The sequence below is a fragment of the Oryctolagus cuniculus genome, chromosome 13 (genome assembly GCF_964237555.1).
Source record: "Oryctolagus cuniculus chromosome 13, mOryCun1.1, whole genome shotgun sequence".
In the NCBI taxonomy this organism is placed as follows: domain Eukaryota; kingdom Metazoa; phylum Chordata; class Mammalia; order Lagomorpha; family Leporidae; genus Oryctolagus; species Oryctolagus cuniculus.
Window position 1 is genome coordinate 39,486,422 of NC_091444.1, and position 18,550 is coordinate 39,504,971.

Sequence of the window (18,550 nt, forward strand, 5' to 3'; positions counted from 1 at the left end):
AGCAGGGAGCTGGAATGGAAGTAGATCAGCTGGGAATTGAACGAGTGCCCATATAGGATGCGGATGTCACAGGTGGAGGCTTAACCCTCTATGCCACAGTACTGACCCCTTTCTGTCTTTATTTCTATCTCACGCATAATAACTCAAGTAATCTCTCTCTCTCTGATTTATTTATTTGAAAGGAAGATTTACAGAGGCAGAGACAGAGGGAGAGAGTCTTCCATCTGCTGATTCCCTCCCTAAATAGCCACAATGGCTGGAGCTGGGCCAATCTGAAGCCAGGAGCTAGGAGCTTCTTCCAGGTCTCCCAGGTGGGTGCAGGGGCCCAAGGACTTGAGCCATCTTCTACTGCTTTCCCACGCCATAGCAGAGAGCCGAATTGGAATTGGAGCAGCCGGGACTTGAACCCATGCCCATACGGGATGCCAGCACTGCAGGTGGCAGCTTTACCTGCTATGCCACAGCACCAGTCCCTCAAGTAATCTCTCGATTAGCAGTTGAAAATTGTTTGGGATCCAAAGTGGAAGATGTTTTTTCAACAGGCAAGCTTTGGTTTTTTTCTAGCCTCTGTTTTCCTTGTTAACTGTTTACCTCCATTTCCTCTTTGCTTTATGCCTGCATCCTTGTTTTGGGTGACCTGGATTGGTACCACTTTAGCAGTAATTCATTAACCATAAAAACATCTTTCCTGAGACTATTCCTATGACTGCCTGTGTTAGATGGAAAGAAACAAGCTCCAATGGTTTTGCAGGCCCAGGCAGACATGGAAACATAACAATTAAGCAGTAAATCATGACACGATGCTGTCTGAGCATGCCTCAGATGTGCTGGAAAATGCTGAATGTCCTCACCTGCCAGCAGAAAAGAAAAAAAAAAAAAGGCCAGGCAAGCTTAACCAGACAGGACTTATTCCTGGTATGATCATAAAGCCACCCCTGGCTTGTATTTCCAGGAATGAAAAATCCAGTGTATTAAGAGCCGGGGTTATATTACACCCCAAATGCTAATTCCCTCCTTAGCAGATCAAATCAAACCATTTCCTGATCTGCAAGGGGCAACTTAGGTTAGGCTAATGTGTGAGATTAGAAGTCCTCTATTACTATGACCAGCTTGCCAAGAAAGTGTGCAGGTTAATTAAAACAACAACAACAAAACCACATAAAGAGACTTCATCCCAGACCCTAATTAGAAGAAGTAGGTTTTGCATCTGGGTCTGCTGTCAATTAAGTGCTCCAGCCCCACAGTGCCTGGCACTGGCCTCATAGGCTCCTTGTTGCCATTGATACCTGCACCGGGGCATCTGTGCGGTCAGCCCTTGACTCCCAGCTCAGATATTAGGAAAATAAGCAAACTTGCACTTGAAATAATATTGCTAATTCAGGTAAGCCATGAACTAAAAGGCTTTTTTGTGCTTGGACTGGGATCCTCCCCACCTCCCAACCACCATTTATAACTTTTTTTTTTTTTGGTAGGAAAATGCTTCCTGGCTTATTTATTACCTTTGGAATAAAAATCCCCCAGGAAATTGCTGACTGTGTGTCCACACCCCAGGATCTGATTCTGGAAGGGACTTTAGAGATCATACAGTCGGATTCCAGACTGCCTTATGCCTTCCATTGGAGTGCTCCAAGGTGCGGGGAGCAAGGATGCCTCCTCACAACTAAACTGCTCACCATCAGTGTCCTCTCTGTGTGACCCTGACCATCTGGTGTAACAGCATCACCTGCGAGCTTGTTAGAAGTGCAGATTCTCAGGGTTGGCATGCAGCTTAGTAGGTTAAGCCACTGCCTCCAACACCAGCATCCCGCACAGGCACCAGTTCAAGTCCTGGCTATTCCACTTTCGATCCAGCTCTGGCTAATGTGCACCTCCACCCCTTGGAAGGTTTATTTTATTTGTATTTGAGAGGCAGAGACAGAAAGAAGTCTTCCATCTGCTGGTTCACTCCCTAGTTGGCTCCAACAGCCAGAGTTGCACTGATCCAAAGCCAGGAGCTTCTTCGGGGACTCCCACGTGGGTGCAGGGGCCCAAGGACTTGGGCCATCTTCTACTGCTTTCCCAGGCTGTAGCAGAGAGCTGGATTGGAAGTGGAGCAGCCGGTGCCAATATGAACTGGTGCCAATATGGGATGCTGGCGCTACAGGTGTAGGCCTAGCCACAATGCCAGTCTCTCTCTCCCTCTCTCTCTCTCTCTCTCTCCCCCCCTCCATCTCTATCTCTATCTCTGCCTTTCAAATAAACAAATCTTTTTTTTTTTTTCAGTACAGATTCTCGGGCCTCACTGAGAAGCAGGAGTTTGGGGATGGGCTCCAGCACTGCACCCTAGCAACTGCTTTTGGTGCTGCTGGGGTTTGAGAGCAGCACAGGTATGGAGGCTTTAATGCACTTATTATCTGTGTAAATGGCCACTTGTGGCCCATTTTGCAACCCGGTCTTTGCATGTGAAAAGCAGAAATGACCTCGTTTTGCCCTCTTCTCAAGAGTTGGCGGCCCACATCGGAGTTCCACACCCTCTACCTGTCTCTCATCCATGATGGAGCCAAGGTTCTGCTGAGAGGAAGCGCTCCTGCCAGTACCAGGCCTCTCAGGCATGGTGGTCACCAGGATAAGGGGTTCCCATGTGATTCGGAAGCAGCCTGGGCAAGCTGAGGTCAGGGCTGTGAAGGCCTGGCGGCTGCCGAGAAAAAAGAGGTCCTGCCTGGTCCTCGTGGGGAGCCACCTGCTCAGGAAACACCTGGTGGTCAGGAGAGCTGAGGGCAAGAGCAAACGTCTGCAGTAACCTTCCATGGGCTGTTATCAGAACCAATGGCAAGGCAGGGCCGGCCCCAGGGCTCTAGGTCCTTTCAGAGAAAGGCACAGAATGAGGACTTATTCCATGTGGGTGACATTTACCTACTTGGCTCTCTGCCTTATACAAATTCAACTGGGAGTGCTTGGGAAAAGGGCCTCCACCCAGCTGGAGTTTTCCTGCTGAGATTCGGCCGCCTGGCCACACATAGTCATTTGCTTCAGTTGCTGAGTCTCATTCTGTCGTAGGACCTCCACAACTTAGCCAGCAACTCTCCTCTTGATAGGCACTTGGGTTGTTTTTTGTTGTTGTTGTTGTTGCTTGTTTACTGTGAACAGATGATGGGATGATGTGAAAGATCAACAAGGAACAAAGAACTTTCTTGATAACAAAACCTATTATGGGGACCATCACTGTAGTGCAGTAGGTTAATCCTCCACCTGCAGTGCTGGCATCCCATATGGGCACCAGTTCAAGTTCCGGCTGCTCCATTTCCAATCCGGCTCTCTGCTGTGTCCTGGGAAAGCAGTAGAAGATGGCCTAAGTCCTTGGGCCCCTGCACCTGCATGGGAAACTTGGAAGAAGCCCCTGGCTTCAAATCGGTGCCGCTCAGGCCATTGTGGCCAACTGGGGAGTGAAACAGAGGATGGAAGAAACAAACAAACAGAAACAGAGACTCCTCTTAGACCCCCATGCTTTGCCGCTCCCCAGTCTAGGCAGTGCCCACGTCCTTCACACCTGTCTCCCAGGCCTCCCTGCTCCAGTGCTAAGGCCACATTTCATCCATCATGGCCTCTGCCTGGGTGAGCTCCCTCCGCCATCCTCACACCCTTCCACCTGTACTCACCCTGCTCCCAGGGTAGCCTCCCTGAACCCGAGTATCAAGATGTCGCTCCTCTGCTTGAAACTTCTACCAGGCGCTCTGCACTTCTAGGGGAAAGTTTCAACACCCAAACTAGCCACTGTGTCTCAGTGCACACTGGGCCTCCCTCGGACCCTGTGTTTCAGCCACACTGACTACCGTGCTCGCCTGTATCCACCTGATTACTCACACCTTCCTGTCTGCTCACCTTGTACCTTTCCTGATTCTCCTACGCCTGCTTTTCTCCAACTTTCCCTGCCTTCCTGATAGCATTGCCCCTCCCTGCCTTCATACCTTGCTGGGTGCCATGGATAACTCCGACAGTGCCAAGAACACCTGCTGCCCTATTAGCCCCCTGTCTACCTGTGACAGGTCGTGGTCTCCCAAGGACACGGACTGCGTGTCATTTATTGTGGTCTTTCTAGATTCCAGCACAGTATCTGAAAGATAGCTGGTGCTCAATAAATATTTGATAGAGGAAAGTTAGTTTTCATTAGCTTCTTTGGTAATGTCACATTTTTGTTTTTGCATGGGGATTATGTCCTACTTCTCTTTGACCTCAGAAGATGTTAGCCTTTCTCTCTCATCACTGTTTCTTTTCTTTTCTTTTTTTATTTGACAGAGTTACAGACAGTGAGAGAGAGAGAGAGAGAGACAGAGAGAGAGACAGAAAAGAAAGATCTTCCTTCCGTTGTTTCACTCCCCAAATGGCCGCCACGGCCGGCGCTGCACCGATCTGAAGCCAGGAGCCAGGTGCCTCCTCCTGGTCTCCCATGCGGGTGCAAGGGCCCTTACACTTGGGCCATCCTCCACTGCCTTCCTGGGCCACAGCAGAGAGCTGGACTGGAAGAGGAGCAACCAGGACTAGAACCTGGCACCCATATGGGATGCCGGCGCTGCAGACGGAGGATTAACCAAGTGAGCCATGGTGTCGGACCCTCATCACTGTTTCTAGACTGCACAGACTCTGGTGTTCACCCAGAGTGCTTCAAATAGTTTGCAGGAAAATGGAATTAAAAAACAGTGCTGGGGTTGGCATTGTGGTGCAGCCACTTAGAAGGCCAGCACCCCATACCAGAGAGCCAGTTAGAGTACCGGCTGCTCCGCTTTTGATCCAGCTTCCTGCTAATGTGCCTGGGAAATTAGTGGATGATAGTCCACTCGGGGCCCTGCTACCAATGTAGAAGACCTGGATGAAGTTCCAAGTTCCTGGTTGCAGCCTGGCCCAGCCCGTCCTTGAGGCCATTTGGGGAGTCGGAACCAGCAGAAGGAAGATCTGTCTCTGTCTGTCCCTCTTTCTACTTCTCAGCCTTTGAAATAAATAAAAGCTTTTTTAAAAAAATGATCCCTTGCACCCACATGGGAGACCCAGAAGAAGCTCCTGGCTCCTGGCATTGGATCGGCACAGCTTCGGTCACTGCAGTCATCTGGGGAGTGAACCAGAAGATGGAAAACTCTCTCTCTCTCTCTCTTTCTGTCTCTCTCTCTCTGCCTCTGCCTCTCTGCAACTTTGCCTTTCAAATAAGTAAATAAATCTTTAAAAAAAATGATCCCTAGGAAAAGAGATGGTGGTACTGCCTACTGAGTTAGGGAATGCAAAAGATAAAGCAAGTTGAGGGGGAAATAACTTTTTTTTTTTTTGACAGGCAGAGTGGACAGTGAGAGAGAGGAGAGAGACAGAGAGAAAGGTCTTCCTTTTCCATTGGTTCACCCCCCAATGGCCACTGCAGCCAGCGCGCTGCGGCTGGTGCACCGTGCTGATCCGAAGCCAGGAGCCAGGTGCTTCTCCTGGTCTCCCATGCAGGTGCAGGGCCCAAGCACTTGGGCCATCCTCCACTGCACTCCTGGGCCACAGCAGAGAGCTGGCCTGGAAGAGGAGCAACCGAGACAGAATCCGGCGCCCCGACTGGGACTAGAACCCGGTGTGCTGGCGCTGCAGGCGGAGGATTAGCCTAGTGAGCCGTGGCACTGGCTGAGGGGGAAATAATCTTTAGATAGACAAGGGACATCCAAATGACAAAAAGCGTTGCTAGAGGCCCAGTGTGGCATGCCAAGGAACCGAGGTGAAGAAGAGAGGGTAGGACAACCTCAGAGAAACACGTGAAGACCCCAGTAAGGATGGAGAGGACTGAGAGAAGTGGAAGAAGGATGTGGAGGGGGCCGGTGCTGTAGTAAAGCTGCCACCTGCAGTGCCGGCATTCCCATAGGCACGTCAGTTCGAGTCCCAGCTGCTCCACTTCCTATCCAGTGCTCTGCTATGGCCTGGGAAAGCAGCAGAAGATGGCCCAAGTCCTTGGGCCCGTACACCCACTTGGGAGACCCTGAGGAAGCTCCTGGCTCTTGCTTCAGACTAGCGCAGCTCTGGCCATTGCGGCCATCTGGGGAGTGAACCAGTGGATGGAGGACCCCTCTCTCTTCTGCCTTTCCTTCTCTCTCTGTGTAACTCTTTCAAATAAATAAATAAATAATTTTTTTTAAAAAAAGAAGAAGGGTGTGGAGTTGAGGAAGGTTTTTTTTTTTTTAAGTTTAAGACATGTACACATAGATATGTATCTCAACTGTGGAAAAAACAGCTAGTGGAAATGATATGTATTTGAAAATATCTGACATTAGGGATCCATCTTTCTAACATGTTGTGGATGCTGAAATTTTAAACAAAAGGGAATGATATTTCCATGAAGTCATTCTTAGCATAAAATGCATCCTAGACAGTGTAAACATTTCACACAACCCCTCTTGCTTCATCGACAGCAAGCAACAGTTTCGATGCACACACCAGGTATATATCCCAAATCACAACAATCGCACAAAGGAAGGTAACTTAGAATGGCAGGCACAGGCCCAATGTCTTCATCTGCATCTGCATCCCATTAGCATCGTACCAGCAGCCAGCCCCTCTCATTGGGCTTCTCTGTTTACACAGCAGCTGTGACGCAAATGTGCAAGCATTTTCCAGATTCATGCAGATAATATCAGAATATCATTATAAATTCATGACACAGACACTGGCGGGCTGCACATGGAACCCGGCTATATAAAGGGACCCAGCAAGAGGGACATGGGAAGCAGAGACAGCAGGAACGTTCCAGGCTGAGTCTCCCCTGCCCCTACTCAACAGAGCTCGGAGAGTTTCCGGCTGGAAGAAGATGCCCAAGCAGCTTGCCCAAATGTCTGCTTGCTTCTCCCTGCAGGGCTCTGGCCTCTGAGGCGCTTTCCCTGTGAGGACACCAGGTCACCCCAGGCAGGCAGGCAGGGAACCATCCAGCCCTCTGCTCTCCTGTCTCCGGTGAGTCTTCTCTGTTTGCTGCTCTTGCCTCCAGGCCTGCATCACTGCTGGACCTCGGCAGTAGCCTGATTGGTCTTTAGCTGTGGAATCAGACCTGACTCTAAATGCTGGCTCTGATGCCTTACTGCTGTGTGACCTAGGTCAAATCCCTTAACTTGTCTGTTCTGTTCCCGTACCTGTGAGATAGAGACGGCTACTCAGCAAGTGGTGGCTAACATTGTGTTGTTTAAGCTTCCAATCTCTCCTCAGGGATATTCAAAACCTGCTGTTCCAGGCTGGCACTGTGGCATAGTGGGCTAAACCTCTGCCTGTGGCACTGGTATCCCATATAGGTGCCGGTTCAAGTCCCAGCTGCTCTACTTCTAATCCAGCTCTCTGCTATGGCCTGGGAAAGCAGTAGAAGATGGCCCAAGTACTTGGGCTCCTACACCCACATGGGAGACCCAGAAGAAGCTCCTGTCTCCTGGCTTCTGATCAGCTCAGCTCCAGTCATTGTGGCCAGCTGGGGAGTGAACTAGTGGATGGAAGACCTCTCTTTCTGTCCCTCCCTCTCTGTAACTCTACCTCTCAAATAAATAAATAAAATCTTAAAAAAAAAAAAAAACTTGCCATTCCTCCTCGGTGGAATGAGGTGCGGGCACTGCAGCCTGGTGCTAAGAGCCATCGTCTCCTGTGGCTTCCACCCTTGCCCTCTGCCCAGCCTCCCACAGTGACAGCAGACTTCTTCCTGGGCCCTGAACAAAATGCTCACCTCCTCTGTGCCTTTCCACCAAATGTGTCTGTTTATCTGTGTGTGCGTGTGTGTGTGTTGCGAATGTGCTTTTTTTACCTAACCAGTCTGTGCAAGCCATACTCACTCAAAACCCCAACACACACACACACACACACACACACGCACTCCCCTTCCTCTCTCATGCCTTTCAGAGGCAGTGTGCATATACATGTGTCTATCAGAACATTTACTGGTCTGTGAAGTTTTAAGGATGCTTTTTCATTTGCTATGATCTCAAAGCACGTGGAGTGCGCCCTTTCCTTTTTCCATCCTGGTATCTCGGCCTGGTCCTGCTCCCTCTCACCCATCTCTGTTCCTGCACTTCAGAGGTAAGGGACAAACGGCCATGAAATGGAATTGAACAACCACCTGTACTGCAGGTCGCTAAACCTTTGGCGTGAGCTGTGATGTGACAGCTTCATCTTCACACAGCAAATTCCTTTGTGGTTATTGACTCCGCACAGGAATATGAAGCCTGTGTGCCGTGATTGCTTTATCCTCCGGGTGGCAGAGAGAAGAAAGACTCAGCTCCCCAGCGCTGGTCCTAACAGCTGAAAAACCAGATATGGTAAAGGGGTTTTGAGGATGTGCAGAGAAAAAAGTGCGTATGTTTTTATGAAGTCAAATGAACTGAGCTTCATGAGGCCTTGAGCGAGGGCCAGCTGGTCAGCGCCTTGCTGGTAGGCGTCTCTGTTTTTTCATTGAGAAACCCTATAGTTGGGCCGGCGCCGCGGCTCAATAGGCTAATCCTCCACCTAGCGGCCCCGGCACACCGGGTTCTAGTCCCGGTCGGGGCACTGGATTCTGTCCCTGTTGCCCCTCTTCCAGACCAGCTCTCTGCTGTGGCCCAGGAAGGCAGTGGGAAGTAGGATACCATGGGATACCATGGGATACCAGGAGAAGCACCTGGCTCCTGTCATCGGATCAGCACGGTGCGCCGGCCGCAGCACGCCAGCCGTGGCAACCATTGGAGGGTGAACCAATGGAAAAGGAAGACCTTTCTCTCTGTCTCTCTCTCTCACTGTCCACTCTGCCTGTCCAAAAAAAAAAAAAAAAAAAAAAAGAAGAAAAGAAACCCTATAGTTGACCTACAGTTTCACGCCTCAGTCTGAGTCTGTTTTGAATACTGTGCTAATCTGAAATAGGTTACTAGGCAAAACTTGAAGTTCCACAGTTAAATAAATTTGTGAACTATTGGATTAAACAGAGATTTCTCATGGCTTTTATTATGTTAATGAACTCCCAGAGCCTCTAAAAGGGGGCACCTGATGAAGGAATTGTCACAGCCAGAGTATCTGTGTCCCCCAGTGTGAGGATGTCAGAGGAAGTAGCCTTTGTGAGGGGAGGAGGGTCAGCCGAGGTCATGAGGATAGAGTGCTCCTACGGGGTTAGTGTCCTGAGAAGAGGAGGAGCCAGGATACCTGTCTCTCTCTCCCTCCCTCCCTCCCTCCCTCTCCAGCCCACTGCCCCCTCGTGAGCATGTAGTGGAGAGGCAGCCATCTGCCAGCGGGGAGAAAGGCCCTTACCAAGAACTGGATCAGCCAGCACCTGGGTTTGGGCCTTCCCAGCCTCCAGAGCTGTGGGGAGTGTCTGCTGTGTAAGCCACTCAGTCTTTGGGATTTTGTTACAGCAACCAAGCTAAGGCAGGAGCGTCTCCAAATTTATTTGAAAATGGAATTATTTTATAACAGCATTTTGTGGTACACAGTGATTCACAGAATATGCTTTGGGAAATACAGCTCTAATATTTTTTAAAGATTTCTTTTATTTATTTGAAACAGTTACAGAGAGAGAGGGAGAGACACACAGAGATCTTCCATCCACTGATTCACTCCCCAAATGGCCGCAATGGTCAGGGCTGTGCTAAGAGGAAGCCAGGAGCTTCATCCAGGTCTCCCACATGGGTGTAGGGACCAAAGCTCTTGGGTCATTCTCCGCTGCTTTCCCAGGCACATTAGTAGGGAGCCGGATCGGAAGTGGAGCAGTCAGGACTCAAACCAGTGCCCATCTGGAATACCGGCAGTGCAGGCTGTTGCTTAACCCACTATGCCACAATGCCAGTCCCTCTAATTTAGATCTAGTATCACCTGTAGGCTGTCTGTGAGTTTGTTTCATCTCCTAATAGCAGTAGACGGCATGCAGAATTCCTTTCCTTCCCCCACTGTACAGAGGGCTTCTACAGTGAGCAGGATAAATGTGCATTTCATATTCTTCATGAATCCTTTATACAGCCCAGGTACACCAATTACAGACTTTCAGTAAATATTCACGAGAAAGCCCTCTACTCACGTGTGGAAGGTCAGAGAATTTTTCCATCATTTCTATCCTTATTTTCTTTTTTTAAAATTATTTATTTATCTGAAAGTCAGAGTTACGCAGAGAGAGAAGGAAAGGTAGGGAGAGAGAGGTCTTCCATACACTGGTTCACTCCCCAATTGGTTGCAACGGCCAGAGCTGCACCGATCCGAAGCCAGGAGCCAGGAGCTTCTTCCAGGTCTCCCACGCGGGTGCAGGGGCCCAAGGACTTGGGCCATCTTCTACTGCTTTCCCAGACCAAAGCAGAGAGCTGGATTGGAAGTGGAACAGCTGGGACTCGAACTGGCACCCACATGAGATGCCCGCACTGCAGGCGTCAGCTTTACCTGCTACACCACAGCGCCGGCCCCTATCATTATCTTCCTATCTAGAGCAGCACAGATTGCCTTCCAAGGCTCCAAATAATTAAAAGAGAATTTATGTACTGAAACCAATGCTATATTATAGCAACAAGGAATTATTTATTCACACATAAGACAGTTTGTTTTACCTTCTATTCATTTTTTAAATTCTTTAATTTTTAAAAATATTATTATTCTTATTTGAAAGGCAGAGTTACAGAGAGGGACAGAGAGAGACAGAAGTGTTCCATCCACTGGCTCACTCCTCAAATGGAGGCAATGGCTGGGGCTGGGCTAGGCGGAAGCCAGGAGCCAGAAGCTTCTTCCGGGTCTCCCACGTGTGTGCAAGGGCCCAAGCACGTGGGCTATCTTCCACTGCTTTCCCAGGTGCATTAGCAGGGAGCTATATTGAAAGAGGAGTAGCCAGGTCTTGAACCATCACCTGCATGGGATGCCAGCATTGCAGGTAGTGGCTTAACCCGCTATGCCATAGCGCCAGCCCTTGTCTTCTATTTGAAATACATTAGAATGCAAGAGTTATCTGGAGGCGCCCTTCACCCTCTGGAACTTTCAGGAAGCATGCTGTTGTGAATAGCTGAGTTTTTTGAGTACTGGGACAGGCGGCAGCTTTACCCACTATGCCACAGCACCAGCCCCTCAGCAGACTTTTTCTAAAATGTGCATTATGCTGAGCCGAGGGTTCTATGAGAAAACTGCATAGCTAGCTGTTTAGTCTTTTGGCCTCTTTCTTCCTTCCTTCCTTCCTTCCTTCCTTCCTTCCTTCCTTCCTTCCTTCCTTTCTTTCTTTCTTTCTTTCTTTCTTTCTTTCTTTCTTTCTTTTGACAGGCAGAGAGGACAGTGAGAGAGAGACAGAGAGAAAGGTCTTCCTTTGCCCTTGGTTCACCCCCCAATGGCCACTGCGGCCAGTGTGCTGCAGCCGGCGTACTGCGCTGATCCGAAGCCAGGAGCCAGGTGCTTCTCCTGGTCTCCCATGCAGGTGCAGGGCCCAAGGACTTGGGCCATCCTCCTCTGCACTCCCGGGCCACAGCAGAGAGCTGGCCTGGAAGAGGAGCAACCGGGACAGAATCTGGCACCCCAACTGGGACTGGAACCCGGTGTGCCGGCGCTGCAGGCGGAGGAGTAGCTTACTGAGCTGCGGCGCCAGCCTTTTTTTTTTTTTTTTTTCTTACTTTTTATTTTTTAAAAATGTGTTCCAGATAGGTTGTGGGGAGCAATCCGGACTGGACTAAGTTACTGGAATTAAGACTTATTCTATGCATCTGCTCTCCCACAATATGGCGCTGGGAGAGAAGTAAACAGCTTCTACCCAGCTGCCTCTCACCAACTTGACAAGCTGCAGGAGCTGCTCCTGATTGGAGGAGAGCGGCGTGCTCGGCGTGTGGGCAGCCGAGTTGGGATTGGTGGAGAGGACTATAAAGGAGGAGAGAGATGGCATGCACCGGGAACATCTATGGGGAACATCTAAGGGAACCCGTGCAGCCCCCGAGAAAGCCGGCCGGCGGTGTGCCGCTCCCCTGCGGAAGTGGGGAATGCGGCCAGGGGGAACTGCCCTTCCACGGAGGTGGAAGGGATAGTAGCCAACCCGGGAAGAACCAGCAGCAAACCCGGGGAGGGCCGAGCAGACGAAAGAACAGCGCAGGGTCCTGTGTCGTTCCTCCACGAAGAGGGGGAGCGACATAATGGTGCCGTGACTCGGATAGGAAACCTAGCTCGGATAGGAAACCTAGGACGGATAGCAAACTTAAGAGGGAAGAAACGGGAAGAACTGGGAAAATATCGGAGAGAGAAACTAGCAAACAGCCTAGGGAAAAGCCGGACGAAAAAGGAGCCGGAAGAAGCTATTGAAAGCCTAGGCATAGACTCGAAATAGCCTAGGGAAAAGCCGGACGAAAAAGGAGCCGGAAGAAGCTATTGAAAGCCTAGGCATAGACTCAGATACGGACTACGGGGGGAAGCTGGGAGAAATCTCTAAGGTCGAAAGCGAAAGTGAAAGCTAGAACAAACAGACTCGGACGCGGACTGTGGGGAGAGGCCAGGAGAAATGAGGGAGGAATATTGTTGGAAGAAAACTTAGGGAAACATACCGGGTAGAGAAAAATGTTAGGGAAATTGAAGCCGCGGGGGGCAGGCCGAGGCGGAAACGGAAGCCACTTTGGGGTTCTCAAGTTAGCCCGGGAATAGGGGGCGAAAAGTTGAAACCAGAAGCTGAAACGTGAGCCAGGTTGGGATCCGTCTGATTAGCCCGGGGAGCAAAGGACGGGAAGCCAAACCGTGGGGCGGAGACGTACGCTGGGTTGAATTCGCCAGGCTAGCCCGGGGAACTTGGATTGAATGCTAGTGGTGGAGACGCAAGCTACGCTGTGTTACTCGCGGAAGCCGCCGCGTGCAGAGAGAGCACGGGGCGTGAATAGATAGGGAACGCTGGCGTAGGCCGTGGTTCAGACGCGAAAGGGTTAAGCGTGGAGACCGCGGAGCGCGCAAAGCCGAGCCGCGCAAAGCCGGGAAGCTGCGCAGATGAGAGAGGCGCGCGGGCTGAAGCGGCGCAGAGCCGGGAACCCGCCGGCGGGGCGAGGTGCCGGAAAGCTGCGGGGATAAGAGAAACAGAAGTTTAGAAGTAAAAGAGAAATAGGAATGTTGGCAGACAGAAGTAAAATGGGAGAAATAGAAATGCCCGGAGATAGAGAAATAGAGAAAAATAAGGCCTCCCCTCAACATGCCAATGAGAAAGCTTGGATTCGGTCTGCCCAATTAAGTGAGGCGATGAGCACCTGTGGGCAGCTAGCAGCTTATGCGCCGCAGGTCACCGAAGACAGGCACGAATTAACATCAGTAAGGCCTCCCCACAAAAAGGCAATGAGAAGGCTTGGATTCGGTTTGCCTGATAGGTTTTGTAAGCCCCTGCGGGCAGAACAGAGCATGCGCTGCAGGGCACCGAACACAGGCACGCATCAGCGCCTAAAAACCTCCTCACAACATGGCGAAGAGAGGACCCGGATTCGGTTTGCCTGATTGATAGGACTTGTAAGAGCCTGTGGCAACTCTAGCAAGTAGAGCAGAGTGTGTGCCGCGGGACACCGAAGACAGGCGCGTATCAACGCCAAAAAATAAAAAGAAAGGGGGATCTGTGGGGAGCAATCCGGACTGGACTAAGTTACTGGAATTAAGACTTATTCTATGCATCTGCTCTCCCACAATATGGCGCTGGGAGAGAAGTAAACAGCTTCCGCACAGCTGCCTCCAGTTCAACCAATTAACTGTAGGACTTGCTCCTGATTGGAGAGCAGCGTACTCGGCGTGTGGGCAGCCGAGTTAGGATTGGCGGAGGAGGACTATAAAGGAGGAGAGAGATGGCATGCACCGGGAACATCTATGGGGAACATCTAAGGGAACCCGTGCAGCCCCCGAGAAAGCCGGCCGGCGGTGTGCCGCTCCCCTGCGGAAGTGGGGAATGCGGCCAGGGGGAACTGCCCTTCCACGGAGGTGGAAGGGATAGTAGCCAACCCGGGAAGAACCAGCAGCAAACCCGGGGAGGGCCGAGCAGACGAAAGAACAGCGCAGGGTCCTGTGTCGTTCCTCCACGAAGAGGGGGAGCGACATAGGTGAGTTATGAAAATAAACGTAGGGGCCAGCGCTGTGGCATAGTGGTAAAGTCGCCACCTGCAGTGCCCGCATCCTCTATGGGCACTGGTTCTAGACCTGGATTCTCCACTTTCAATCCAGCTCTCTGCTATGACCTGGGATAGAAGATATCCCAAGCCCTTGGGCCCCTGCACCCACGTGGGAGACCTGGAAGAAGGTCCTGGCTCCTGGCTTCGGATCGGTGCAGCTCCTGTTTTTGTGGCCAACTGGGGAGTACACCAGCAGATGGAATACCTCTCTCTCCTCTGCCTTTCCTTCTCTCTGTGTAACTCTGACTTTCAAATAAATAAATAAATCTTAAAAGAAAAAAAAGAAAAGAAATGGTGTTTATTGATTCGAAGCTGAATCCTAATCCGGTTGCCCAGTGAGCAACCCTAACCTTTAGTTGATAAGGCCAAACACCTTTCATCTTGAAAATCTCAAAGATAAACTTTGACCACACCCAGTGGTGGAAAAGTTCGTTCTAGTAATGATTGTGGTTGTAGTTCTTCAACCATTCAGAAGCAGAAGTGTAGAGCCATCAGAGTTTCCTGAGCTCACATGGCAAAACCTATGAGTAAAAAATATCTAACTTCCCCCTAAATATCACTTCCTCTTTGGTCCCCACAGCTAAATGTAAACAAAATAGTGAAGGTTATTTCTTTATCAAAGATCCAGTTCGTGGATATGATGGTTAATTTTATCTGTCACTGGACTGGGCTGTGGAGTACCTGATATTTGGTCAAACATTACTCGGGGTGTTCCTGTGGGGGTGTTTTTGGATGAGATTAACATTTAAATCAGTGGACTGAGGTAAGCACAATGTTGTCTCATTGTGGGCCTCATCCAATCAGGTGACAAAAAGCCTGAACGAACTCTTTTCCATTAAGGACAATTCCTCCTGCCTGACTGCTTTTGAATTGAGACATCAGCTGTTCCCTAACTTTGAACTTGAAGACTTAGAACTGAAACACCAACACTTTATTCAGTTTCCACCCTGCCAGCCTTCTCATGAAAACTATACCATTGGCTCTCCTGGGTCTCCAACTCACTGATTCACCCTACAAAGCTTGATCTCGGGACTTGTCAGCCTCCATAATCACACGAGCCAATATCCTATTATCTACCTACCTACCAACCTACCTGTCCGTCTGTCCTTTTGTCCATCCATCCAATTGGTTCTCTGGAAAACCCTAATGCAGTAGACATACACTAAAGTCAAACACCATCACTTTCTAGCAAGAAAAATCATCTTTTGAAAGGCTTGGCTCGCAGAACTCTTACAGGAGAGTGGATTTTTATTGACTAGAGAAAAATCAAATTCAATGTTGAAAAAATTCCAGTGCTGAGATACTGAATTTCTGGAAGACAGGCATGGTGTTAGTTTTGCTTTATAGTTCTAGTACAGTCAATAGCATGACAGAAATTAACATTTTAAATGAAACAATACTGTGTGATAGTGATGCTAAGAAGAAGAATCGATGAGGCTTTGTAAACCCGTGTTGTGATAACGCAAACAAGGCGCTAGCTAGGGCAATTAGGAGTGATGGAATTGATTGATGGAGTGCACCCTGAAGGAAGCTCATTTCGCGCTGAGACTACGCAGAGGTAGGCTTCTATATTCAGCACCGACGGGGTGCAGCTGCTTCTGCTCTGTACCTTAGTCTCTCCTCTGCTCCCTCCTTGCCTTTCCAGCATCGGCGTTAAATACAAGCCTTGTCTACCTCTCGGCTCCACCTCACCCTTAACATGTCCTGTTTTCTTCCACCCAATAAAGGCAGGAGGGTGGAGTTGTGCCTTCCCTGGCAGCCAGACATCTTAGGGCTTGCTTCAGGCTCCACCTCCCACCCCACGCACCATCTCTTACCCAGAAGCTGTTTTTCCATGCGAGGAGCTGACCTCATTGTTCCTGGGGCTGGAGCCATCCCTAAGTCGACTGCCAGTTTGGGAGTTTATGGCAGTTCTGTGATTTTGGCACAGGAGTCAGCCCTGTCACAAAGACAGTGTTCGCTCCCACCTCTCCCCTTCTCTGAGCGTGCGACTGGCACGTCCCACGTGCATGGGGCCTATGGATACACTAGTTTCGTAGCCTCGCTGTCATTTCTGGGACTTGCCAGGACACCGCTCTGCTTCCTGTTCCTGCAGAGCAGCATGACATTTGGCTCCACCGAGCCCCTGTCATGTTGCCACACAAACATCGCCTGTCTGGTGCTCTCGTTTCCTCGCAGTGAACTATTATTGCACATCGCCTCAGGACGCTCTCACAGTGTCCCTCTCCCTTGGCTGAGCCAGTCTTCAAAAAGCAAATGTGTAACTAGAGTCATGCTTTTAGGGAACATGGATAGAACAGGACTAGTGCAGTTTACTGGAGAGAACACCAAACATGGCTGCCCTGTTTGAACAACAGAGGAACGCTCCCCACCCCCACGCACCGTTTAGTTGCCACAAGCATACACATACCTTCCTGTCCCTTCCCTACCTGACACCCTGAGCGGGAGGTGGCAGCAGTTAGCTCTTAATTTCCATAAACACCGATCAGCCTGGCCACATAGCACCGTCTGCCGGACAGCATCCTCAGATGCCCAGCTAATCAGCCGTCTTTCTAGACTGGATGTGCTGTTGGCTGTAATGCTAACTTCAGGTGGCTCAATTTTCCCATTGTTTAAATGAATTTAATGGTGAGCAATACAAGTCGAATTGTGCATCTTTAGGATAGAATGTATTGCACTACTGCAACTACATTTTTTCAGAGGTACCTTGGGAATAATTAATTATCTGATTTACTGCCATAGGAATTTATCAAATATCCAACTAATATTCACTTAACATCTACCCTGAGTGTGTCATGTGCTCATTGTGAAGATATGATAATGTTTACAAATTGATACTTGGGCCTATTTAGTAACAGGAATTTAAATGCAACAGAAGAGAACTGGCATAGCAGGTAAAGCTACCACCTGCAGTGCCGGCATCCTATATGGGCAATGGTTCAAGACCCGGCTGCTCCACTTCCAATCCAGTTCTCTGCTATGGCCAAGGAAAGCAGTGGAAGATGGCCTAAGTCCTTGGGCCCCTGCACCCACGTGGGAGACCTGGGAGAAGCTCCTGGCTCTTGGCTTCAGATTGGCACAGCTCCAGCTGCTGCGGCCACGCGGGGGATGAACCAGAGGATGGAAGACCCCTCTTCCTCTCTGTCTCCTTCTGTTTGTAACTCTGCCTTTCGAATAAATAAATGTCTGTAAAAAAATGAATGCAACAGAAGGATGAAATGTGAACAATTCCATTTAAACTTCAGGTTTGAGGAGGACTAGATATAACGTTAGTAAGTGGAGTGCACCTGCCATATTAGAAGGACCGAGCTTAATCCTCACTGGCTAGAAACCATTATGGTGACACAGAAATGTTATGTCGACCTAAACTGAACTTGACTCTGGAAGAAAGACTCCAGGCCGTTGAAATGGCCATTTTGATGCCCTTCCAGAAGAAAGAATTATGAAGGAACAAGGAAAAGACTTGGGGCTCAGGTCTCTACTGCTCAGACTCCCCGCGGGCTTAGAGCAGGGGAAGAGAGAGCGGGACGCGGTTTCCTGGTCCGCAGATGCTGGTATTTAGCTGGTGAGACACCCCCTTTGCAAAGTGCCGCTCCCTAGGCACAGGATCCCTATTTTCTGGTGTAATTTTTCTTTATCTACTGAGAAGCCCACACAGGCCTTTTTTCTCTCTTTGCCTCCTGTGTGACAGCCACAGAATCTAAACTTCACAGCCCTGGCAACTCTATTTTTGCTCGCGCCGCCACAGCTACACGGCTTCTGCATTTGTTGTTGTTTGTCCCTCAGCACTGTGCTTCGTGGGTCCGCCATCCTCACAGCAGAGAGCGCGATCCTGCCTCCTGACACCCCTCCGCTCGGCACACCCGCGGCTCTGGAACCGCAGAGGAATTTAGAAGTGCCACCCCTGTGTCCGGGCGAAGTTACAGCAGGGTTTCGAAGCAGCGTGGACTCTAAACGTCACTCCTGCCGCCGCGTTTCGCAAGGGCCCCCTCGCCTACGACGTGTTTTTCAAACAGAACTGAAGTGGATAAACCCCAGAACGCAAACAGGCGGAAGAATGAGCCGAGCGGAGGGGGCAGACATCCGGCGGCTGCCCCGCTCTGGAGGGGTTAGAGCAGCTCTGGAAACCTGGGGGCAAAAACCCTCGCTGGCTGTTGCAGGGGGGCCTCCCGAGGTCGCGTCCCCTGCCCCTCAGGTCGGGCGGGCTCCCCGGGCGGAGGAAGCAGGCCTCCCCGATCCACTTCCGGGATTGCAGCTTCTCTCCTCACACTCCCGGGAGCACAGCCTTCTCAGGCCACGACTCTCCGCGACCCAAAAATAACTACACAGATGTGAGGAAAAGGGCCAAAGCCTGCGGCACGGGGCGGCGCTTAGCCACAACCTTATCGCTCACAGCCAGAACGCTCGAAACCGAACCCTGCACTAGCCTTTTATAGCCGGTCCCTCGAGCCCCGCCCTAGCAACTGCTCCTAGCAACGCCTCGCCCTCGCGTTCTG